Source organism: Plectrocnemia conspersa, unplaced genomic scaffold, assembly GCF_051122295.1.
Source record: "Plectrocnemia conspersa isolate PC_06_02 unplaced genomic scaffold, ASM5112229v1 ptg000001l, whole genome shotgun sequence".
NCBI classification, from domain to species: Eukaryota; Metazoa; Arthropoda; class Insecta; order Trichoptera; family Polycentropodidae; genus Plectrocnemia; species Plectrocnemia conspersa.
The window spans coordinates 28,523,877-28,532,880 of NW_028277165.1; the positions used below are offsets into that span (position 1 = coordinate 28,523,877).

Genomic DNA, 9,004 nt, shown 5'->3' on the forward strand with positions numbered 1-9,004 from the left:
CTGTAACAAATAGATTGACAAATAATAAGTTACTGTATTAATTTTTTAAAATAATAAAGAGAGCCTTAATAATCTTATAGTTATTAATTTGCAGGCAATTTTTAAGCAATATTCTTTTACATAAAGTTATACTGTAAACAGAGAATTTTCTTTTATGGATATTAAATTTACTAAGATTTCAAAATCTAAATATCGCTGAGCTTTAACTTAAAGTGAGACTTTCAAAATGTATCTGTGTTATATATTTATTATAAAATTCAGCAAAATATAGTTTACTAATCATTTTTTTATAATAATTATTAGTAAAAATATATTTTTATATTAGTAGTATAAATTTTTTTACTCTTAAAAATATGACATTAAAATGCAACCCTAATATTAAAATTATCTGTTGAAATTTATATTAATTCTGACGATACAATTAATGTGTGTAAATATTTTAAGGTATTTAAATTACCTTTTTATTTTTATTAAAAAAAATATTTTGCTTTAAAGCTGTATTTTGTAACAAAGACAGCAACTTACTATTTTATGTATTAAAATCATATACTATTATAACAGCCTCCCCTTGCATCTTATGTTTCATTGTATAGGTTAAGATTTAGAGTCCAAATCATTCACTTTTCTTTAATACCTCATTAGTCTGCAATAGGTCTATTCTATGAGCTATTATGTAAATTCTAGCATCTAAAATTTAAATTCGTTTCAAGTATACTAGAATGTAGTGTAGCAAACATAACTCTATAATTGCGATTAGATTAACGGTCGTTTGCACATGTTGCTGCCACAAATCGGATAGAAATTCAGCTACGGATATTTGCACTACGTAAGTGTGTAGACCCTTGGCGTTTATGGCCTTTCAAAATTGCTAATATCAAAAACTAATAAAAGTTATACTACCAACGGAAGGGTTCGACGTGTAATTGAAAACGTTTAATACGGAACAAAACGACAACCGTTTATAATAAAGCAATATTTCAGTTGCGATCTCAATTAAAATAATAATAATAAATTTAATGTTTAAAAATAATAAAATAAAAGTTAATAGCAGAACGTGGTTTCGATCCACGGACCTCTGGGTTATGGGCCCAGCACGCTTCCGCTGCGCCACCCTGCTTATGATCGAATACATTAATTAGAATACCTTATACCAAAAATAAATATTATTGAGTTTATATATTTAAAAATTCTATACATAAATAAATATTTAATTTTTAATAAAAAAAATGGTTTGAGAATATTAAATATTAGTACTATATATTTATATACATAAATTCAGCAAATAATTTTTACACGAGGGCTTGCTTTGAAACCATGTGTTTTAACATGAGGTTTAATGATTCAGTCTTGCTATAGACATTCTCAAATATTTAAACCATATCTAAATGTCTAACCTAATAAAATATTTACTATTTAATTTTATTTCACGTAATAGATGACTTGGGCTAAATAAAAATTTGACGACTTTTTGTTTTTATAAAAAATAAATCTTTTTTATAATTAGGATAGTTTTAATATTTTTATGATTTATATTTATTTATATACAGTTTTTATAGTATTAAACTAGTACAACCAGGGAAAGAGTATAATTTCCTATTGAAAAAAAATATTCTATTTTATTTAGAATTTTATCACTTATTTTTAAGAATCTTTTCGAGCTAATATTAGTTAATCAAACTTTATTTTCAACTTATGACACTTGTGTTTGTGGTTTTTGAGGGGTTGAAATTTGCAATTATTAAGTCGTATTTTATTATAGCGCTAGTAATTTTTTCTAGTTTTAAGTCGATACTTTATTTTTTATATCAATAATATATCAAAAAAAAACTTTAAAATCATATTGTAAACAAACAGATTGTTTGTTTATTATTTTTTTTATAAGTAAAAATATTAATATATTTATAAAAAAAAAGTTTATAGCTATCACAAAATAAAGAAAAAAACTTTTTATAATTAATGATACACTTGAAAATAAAATTAAATCGATTTACTTACATAATATATTTTATTAGACTTCTTTTTATTTATTTTTTGATTAATGTTCGTAACTCAAAAATCGAAAAAATCAAAAAAGGCCATTCTGAGTGTTTTTTATTAATATTTATATATTATTTTAATAATTAAATTAGCTATTATAGCTAATTGTTCATAGACAAAACAAATATAAGTAAAACATAATATAAACTCAGACAGAATATAAAAAAATACTTTATTATTATATTTTTTTTCTTAACGTATGAATGCGTTTTTTTTCATTATGGAAACCAGCTACATTTTTATTTTTGCAAATTATACAAATTCGCACCTTCGTACAATCTTTCCATTGCCTTACTCATTTCTTTATACTTATCTATCTTTAAATTATCTTTATTTTTAGGAAAAAATCTATGTTAATCTTTATTTCTTATTAAATACTCTAAGAACATTTTTATTGAATATTTATTATTATTTTAATTTTAAAACTTCTCTATCCATATTTTGTAATTTTTGCAACAAATTTTTATTAAATTTATTAAACACATAATATTGTTGCATAATAATTTGAGTGTTTAATTCATTATGAGTATAGTTTTATTAGAATTTATTTATACTTCTATATTTAGTTTATGATAGAAAATATTAGGTTTAAGTTATTAGATGAAGTTAGTAAACTTAGATCAGGTCAAGATTGTTTAATTAGGTTAAGTTTAAATGATTTATTCTGATGGTAATTAAATTAATTTTTATTTTGATTAACTATATTAGTAAAGTCGAGAATCTTATTGTTTTTTTTGCCATCGGTGATAAAAATAAAAAAAAGTAAATTTTCGGGATTTCGGGATATATATTGGTTGACCGAAGAATACGCAATTTAGCTGTCTTAATTAAAACTACATAATTTTCTTTAATTAGTTATAATTAAAAATAAAATATGTAAAATAATGTTTATATCGTTAAAGATCACAATAATTTTTGGGCTATCTGAGGGCGCAAACCTTCAGCGATGTAGCATTTAGGGTTACAATCAGTGAGGTGACTGTATATAAAGGTGTCGTTTTTCAGAAAACATCTTATACTCTAAACGAACAAGGGCGAAGCCCCGGTGGTTGCCCGCTGTTGTTTTAACCTGATATAATACAGTGTTGTAGTTGAACTGAAACACGTCAAAACACGTTTTGATTTGTTAAAATATACAAATTTATTTCAAAAATGCTGATTTTTTTAAAAATAAGTTTCTAAAAAGCATTTTCCGTTACTTTAAGGGTAGAGCAAAAAAATGTCTTGAATTTTTTTAATGAGTCAGGAGGTAATTTTATACAACATATACTTTCACATTCTTTTATGTGAAAATTGAATGATCTTAAATTTAAATTTATATTATTCAGTTGAGTTGAATGCCATTCTGTGTTTTCATAGTCTTTTTTGTTTTTATGTATTAAATAATTTTGACTAATAACTCTTTCGTTATTGTTGTAAAATATATTCTTATTCAGATTTTTTTGAGTTGTAATATGCAAAATTATAATGACCGCTAATATCGTGTTAATAAGGTATATTCAAAATAAATTTCTTAAATTATCTTAGTAATAAGTTGCACAATTTAAATTTTGGCTTCATATAGCTATACATATAGAGAATAATAAAATAAATAGTAAAAATGTCAATGCATGATACAAATTTTCTCATGCTTGTAAAAATTAAACATGTCTATAAAAATGGTTTGCTAAAAAATAGTTCATTAGATTCAATTAATTTGAAAGTACCCGTTCATTAAAACTATAAGGAACGTATTAAATGAACCTTAGCTAACACCGATGAGAATTCCTGTGCAAATATTGCCTGCACCTTGCCGACAGCGTATAATTGTTTCTATCCGATCCGTGCTTGGAGACCCGTACACCCACACATCGCGGCAGCCCGGGGTATTTGCTAAATGAGCGACTTTGCATTATTCCCGCTTTAAAAGACATCCCGTATTAAACGACTGCGACTACGGCGAAGAAGAGACCAACTCTTTTTCAACCTAAAAACCATTTTAATATACGACTATTTGCTTGCCTTTTGCGGTTACGTTATTAAAATCCGACGACGCGAGCATGCTCTTCCACTATACCTAAACACAAAGGGAGGAAGAAAGGTGATTGTGTGCTTGGAATTGAATTAATATCGAGTTTAATATCATTGCTTAGAAAACTACGTGTGTAATATTAAATTCTGATGTATTCAACATTTTCTTCTTGTATTACTTAAATCAGAGGTACAATTCTAGATTTACACAAAAAGTAAATAATATTTAAACTCTTCTTAGAGAAAGTTTGATTATTTATAATCAATCAAGCTATTTATTATAAAAGAAAAATATATAAGAACTGAAGCTTTTCTCTGTCTAAAACTATAATATAGATAGCTCTTATCATAACGTCATATTTACAATGTGTAAACCAATACACCCGCATGTCTATAACATATCACATAATGTGACATATAATATAATAATACAGAGGTACGCACGGAGCGCGCAAAATGTGATAAAGGGGTTGGTGCGTGGTTGAAAGCGAGAATTTGTATTGTATTCGATGGGGGTAAAGATGGGGAATGCGTATTTTATTTTTCCATGAGGTATAGATAACAATTTATAAGGGAGAAAAATTCAGATTGTGTTTTTCGCGAAACACAAGGGAGCAATCCCATACACTGCGGCCTCCTTATAGTTGTTGTAGTGCCCCCACCCCTTTATTTTTCCGGCCCTCGTGAAAATCTGAAACTAACTACCCCCGCACAGTAGACGAATGGAAATAGGCGCTCCTTATATGCACTACGAACAATGCTACAATATTTTAATGCAGTATTTTGATTCATTACGCATTTTGGTGTTCATGAGTAATGGGATCGGTGATGGAAATATATTGTGCTTAAAATATTAAAAGCTTCAGTGATCGTTTACTTTTAAAAAGTCAATGTCATCATTAACGTCATAGTAAGATCAGGTTAACAAAATTTTAATTAAATTTAATAAATATAATTTCTTAAAATGAAAATAAAAAAATATTACATAATTTTTGTATCTGCGCGATATGACTTTTATGCGGTTTTTAATACCTGAAGTAATTTTAGTAATAGTTTAAAAATATTATAGACTCCATATATAAGGTATGATTATTTATTTTTCACATTAAATTTTTGTGCTTTAAAACAACATAGATAACTTACCATTAAAATAGTAAAGATCTCAAACCAAACATATAGCAGTGAGGAAGCAGTGTTAAAATCTTTCTTTGGTTTTTTATTTCTTGTGCTTTAACGTAGAAATAAAATATAATATATTGATTTTTATTAAACTACAATTTTTAATTATTGGTAATTCTTGAGTACGTTGTACGCAAGTCTTAGAACTTAATTTCTAAAGCCTCTATTATTGTGGATTGCTAATTTCTAAAACCATTATTTATTTTTATGAGCGTTCGATGCCTCGATTTACGCGATATTTATTGGAAATAGAACTAGATCTAAGATAATTTGAAAAACATGAAAGCTCTTATTGCTCATTACGAAAGCTCTTGTTTCAATAATCTAAGCTAGAATTTAGAAAAATATCAAATAGATTTCATGTGAAACCTAACAAGTCTTTAGATAGATCAATTAAATGGTTTGTGTATGAGTCTGCTCGCGTCGTATTATTGCGTATCGAGAATCGGGTTGAACTCTTGGGAAGCAAGTAATTTTTTTAGCTAAATTTATTCGGAGATCGATAAAAAGCCGTTGCATTATCGGTGAAAGGTGGGCCAAATTATTGAATATTCCAAATTAGAAGCAAGCTTGTAGTTTAAGATGTAGTGGCAAAAGTAAATTGTCTGAAGACTGTCTAAATTAATTAATTTAGTACGGCTATGTTCTGGCTTATATATTCTTAAAGAAATAGGATAAGTGTAACGTTTCTTACAGTTTCAGATTATTTAAGTAATGTCAACGATTCCTTATTGTTGATCAATCACTTATGTGCATCAGTGTAAATTTAAAAATTAGCAATGTTTGTCATTTTATAAAACATGGAAAATTTACATCGTATTCCATCGTATTTAGCACCGACCTTTAAGTGCGATTGTTTAGTGAAAATATTTATACTCTGATCTTATATTTTATTTTATTAAAATCTACGAGTTTGAGACACAAATCTTGTAGTTAGTTTTAATTTTATAATTAATTTAAGAAAGCTTGAATTTTATTAAGCATACATGTTGTACGTTGTTGCATTGAAAATATATTTGGTTGCTTTGATATTTCTTTATGTCGTGATACTCAAATTTAAAGCGAGGCGTGAGTCCGTGAAGCTAAGTATTAGTCTCATTTTTGAGTTGTAGTGGAATCGAGTGTGTCTAGTCCGGTTTTGTGCCGCATTATATACAACACCGTGCACGTAAGTCTGCTAGGTCCGCGGGCATCGCTCACAAAACAGACACGCGTGTGCCGTGTCTCTTGACTCGTATTATAAAACCAATGAGTTTCTGATTACACAACATATTTTTTACGAATTTTGCTTACAAAACTTTTTATTCTTACAAAAAAAGTTCATAAAAAAATTACAACATGATTTCCATTATACATTAAATATAAGATTATTATGTTTTAAAATAAAAATATGAGGTTTTGAACTATTCTGGTAAATTTATTTATAAATAATGTTATTTTATGATTTATAAATATTATTTAAAGAAAATTCGATAAAGTAACGAGTTAATAACTATGTTAAAAGTTTTAAGATCAATATAGTTTTGTTATTATATTATAATTATTAGTAATAAAAATACAGATTTACTTTAGTAAAATATTTTTTATTATAGTACTATATCGATAAGTATATTGAACGTATATCCGTATTATGTTCTTTAGAGCTAATAGTATGGACGTAAACCCAAGTTTGCCATCTCTTTCTCAATTATGAATAATGAAGGAACGGATAGCTTTCGAACTCACTGTGCTAACGAAAATAGAATATATCTTAATATAAAAAATTGAACTTGTGTTAATAATTTTTACTACTGCCTTAAAAATATTTATTAATACTATAACAAAAAAATCATTAAAATATTTATTTATCTAATTGCTATGTAAAATTGTCTTGACAAATAAGAACATAGAAAAGTCTAGTTTTCTGACTAATGATGGAATGATTTGCACTTTCATATTAAAAATTAAAAAGGGTTTTATATGATTACCAATTTTTTAAGCTAATTAAATTGCTAAATAGTATACATAATAAATTAAATTTACAAGACGTAATTGCCTGTAGTGCATGACTCACGTGTTGTTGTTTAGTCTACGTCTATCAATTATTGTTAAATATATCAAATAAACATTTAACGTTCATTGTATGACAGTAATTTACTTGTACAAATATAATTTTATTTTTTTACAAATATACTGCAGCAAAATACCTGAAATAAAAAGATTTTTGAAGGCAGATTAAATTTAATTTACACTTTTTTTTTCGTTTTAATATATATTACATTTTAATGATGTCACTTCAATGCTTACAAAATATCTTTGATTCTCAATGCAAACTAAACTTCGCCAATAATCCGCCATGGAACTTGATACAGTGCATCACTTTGCCCACTAAGCCACTGAGTCAGCACAGTTCGGCAGCGAGCTTTCAATGGGATCTCATAATATTCCGGCTGGCGAGATATACTTTGGAATAATACTCATTAGTTCAGTGCCGGAGGCCTCGCCGGCCTTCCCCTGTTCATATTGCGACTCCACAAGAGCCTTGCACCAAACTTCATAATAAATTCCGTTCCGTACAGGTCGATTGTACGTGCCTGTAATTGTGTGTGTGATACTATGACTATTACTCGGCTCGAAGAAAGTCGGGTGGCGCTATTATGGACGGATGCGAAATGAAAAGAAGATAAAAAATAATAAAATATAATATTATATCTAAAAGATGCTATTCCTTGTGCAGACTTTTCCTAGAGATAGTAGCTGTGAGGTGAAACGTGTAGAATAGTAATATAAAGACGGCTTTGTTGGTAGTTCTAAATAGAAATAGATTTAATCAGAGTTTTTTAATTAAGTTTTATGAGTTTAAATAATTTATGTAATACTACAATTAAATAGTAAATTATTTTATTGCGCGATTATTAATGAGCAATAATTTTGGTTGGGTTGAAAATAATAGGTATTACAATAGGCGATATTATTAGAAGAATTGAAATGATTTAAATTAAAAAAAAAACTAGTTTTTGTAAAGCACTTAGTCTGTGTGGTCAATTTTTGTACCCTTAATAATCGCCCATGCGATAATGCTTGTGTATTTTTTAGGGTGAGTTTATTCATTTAAATGAGTATATTATCTGGTGGTTTTACAGTCGCGAATAAATAATAATAGATTCTCCATCTTAAGAATATTTTTAATAAGTACGATTGTATTGATCAGTGGCGCTAAAAAGTAATAAATATGTGTATCAATGTTTTGTTTTTGGAAATTTGTTAAATTTGTATTTCTTGAGTGTTCTAGAATGCGATTTATTTAAAAAGATGATTCATAATGCTCCATTATATAAATATTGCTGTCGATCGCAGACCATAATTTTTTTTACATAAAGAGGTTTATATATTAGTAGTGACTTACTTGTTTTTAAATATTACTTTTTAAGTATTACTTGAAAAAAAACATTACTATAAAAAAGTTTAATAAAACGCGTGTACCCTCAAAAATATTATATTGTTATTGCTTTAATCCATAATTGCGTTTTTATTCTTTGCGGAAAATTTATTAGTTTTTAACAAATAATCTTGTATGATTTCTCTGTCGTTAATTTAAAATTTTTACAGTAATTCCAATATACTTCAGCTTCTTATTATGTAGCATTGTTTTCATAGTTATGAAAGCCCTCTTTTTTGTTTATACTGTATTGCCACGTTTTCATTTTTTGTAGTTTGTTATTATAATAAATTTTATATTGAGTCTTGGTTTCTTATTTTTATATTCGGATATGCAAGTATTAAGTTTTGCAAAAGTTGT

General features: G+C 26.9%; 1 non-coding gene across 1 annotated transcript; it reads right to left on the bottom strand.

Moving 5' to 3' along the window:
* Positions 1 to 1,045: 1,045 nt before the first annotated feature.
* On the bottom strand, positions 1,046 to 1,117 carry TRNAM-CAU (transfer RNA methionine (anticodon CAU)). Its single transcript has one exon. It is a non-coding gene; the product is annotated as a tRNA-Met (tRNA).
* Between the last annotated feature and the right edge of the window lie 7,887 nt (positions 1,118 to 9,004).